The following is a 2,346-nucleotide window of genomic DNA, read 5'->3' on the forward strand; positions in this document are numbered from 1 at the left end:
TAATGTAGACCCTAGTTCGCAATTGGTACTTAATCTATCGATCCCAAAATGATGAAAGGCAAATCGACATCGGTGGAATTGGAACGATAACGTAGCGTAAGACGAAATATCGCTAAGCATTTCGTCCGGCGAAATAACAACACTGCTAGCTCACCACCCCAACAACAAAAAACAATGATAATAATACCTTTCTATAATAGGGACAAGGCCTTAAATTTGTGAGAAAGGAATGGGTCGATTATGTCGATCCCACTGTTTAACTGGTGCTTAATTTATCGACCTCGAAAGGATGAAAGGAAAAATCGACCTCGGTGAAATTTGAACTCAGAACTTAGCGACCGGTGAAATACCGGTATTTCGTTAAGCGTGTAACGATTCTGCAGGCTCACCGACCCAACAACAACAACAACAACAACAATAACATTAATCTTTTCTATTAAAGGCACAAGTCCTGAAATTTTGTGGAGGAGAGTATTCGATTACATCGACACCAGTGTTTAACTGGTACTCAATTTATAGACCCTGAATAGCAATATGAAACAGATAATGATGATCATAAAAGTAATAATGTTTTGAAATTTTGGCAGATGACCAGTAAGTAGATTAAAGAGTGCAAGTCAGTTTAACCAACGCCAACAATAAATCGCTACTTACTTTAACGACCCCCGAATAAAGGGCAGAGTTGATCTTTGCGATATTTGAACTCTGAACCTAAAGAGGGACGAATTGACGCTAAGCATTTTGCGCAGAGTGCTAACAATTTTGTCACCTCACTGACTTAAATAATAGTAATGATACAAGTGGAACAGATGTGCAAATACACATACAAGAAAACACACGTGCAAACACAAACGTTTCCATACATGCACTTGCCCCATCACATGCGCACACGCACACATATATATATGTAAGGATCAACGAAAATGGTGATTAGGAAGTTAATAATTGTACATTATTAAGAATAAATTGGTCATCTTCACTTCTATTAACCGTTTCTATTAATACTCAATTTAATTACAAATGTGTACATTAAATTAACAGTTAACATATCTTTACTTTCGATGAAATTATACTCATGTAACATAAATGTAAATTTGATGGGCAAATTTGCATTTAAATTATTCAGTATTGATTGAAACAGCTGTAAGAAGCGTAGAGGACCGATTTCTTGTTAATAATAAGCAATTAAATTTCTAAACTTAATTCCCTTTTCTTCTTTTAAATGGATATAGACTATAGGCTTTATCTATACGTGTTGTTTTAAAGGAATTTCTCTCCCCACCAAATGATAATTATTGTTCCAGTATTTCCTTGGATCCAACCTGACACCTACACATTGATATGTGCACACCTGCACGTATATGTATATACACATAATTGCATCCACATACACACACACACACACACACGCACTCATATAACACGTAATACGAATGTGTGTTTGTGTGCTAGTGTGTGTTCGTGCCAACGAGCGTGCATGTATACATGAACATGACAAAATAGTTACAATTAGTCACAACTTCTTTTTTTTATCGCCAAACTAAATAAGTTTGCAATACTTTTGTGTTGTGTTATTTTTACTTTCTTGAAAACATTGAATATACGTTTCCGATCTCGAATTATTTTCTCTAGATACCTGGATAAAATATTTACCTATATCTAAACACATGAAACGGATTTGTCAAAAAAACATTGAGGTAGATATGTTAGTTGATAATAACTTTCAACGTGGGAGCGATTCAAAATTTACTATCGAAACTGCAAAGTCACATGTTCCACATTCTTTACATCGCGTGACTAATGCAGAGTTCATTTAAGCTAACGTAATACAGTTGTATATATATATTGAAAGCTCTCTATCTATTTAGTTATATTATGAATACCCAGAACGGGAAAATTAGATTAAAAGCGCAAAAGGATATGGCATTTTCAAATTCCTTAAATGTCAGTTTATGGCGAACTCATTAAAACAAATCCGTTTCTGCTTTCTCATGCGTATCTAAATTCGTCACCCTTTGAAGGATAATCGATCGTCTTTAACTGACAAAATGCTTAGATGAAAAGCACTTGACTACGGAATTTAAGTACTTATATCTTATATAATTTCCGAAGCCAAGTTGCACAAACACCTATGCATACATTATTGAGTCACTACTTTTATTTGACCATTCCGTGAATCTTTATATGAAGTGCTCGTTTATATGTTGCATTATGTCAAATTACGTTTGAAACATTTACTAATATAAAAACAGATATGTATTTCCTTTAATGTAAAGTTATGGGCGCGTAAAACGAACGTAGGAGTGTGATCAGCTCCCTTCTTACACCAAGTAAAAATTAGATTTA

This window comes from Octopus bimaculoides, chromosome 5 (genome assembly GCF_001194135.2).
Source record: "Octopus bimaculoides isolate UCB-OBI-ISO-001 chromosome 5, ASM119413v2, whole genome shotgun sequence".
Taxonomy (NCBI): Eukaryota; Metazoa; Mollusca; class Cephalopoda; order Octopoda; family Octopodidae; genus Octopus; species Octopus bimaculoides.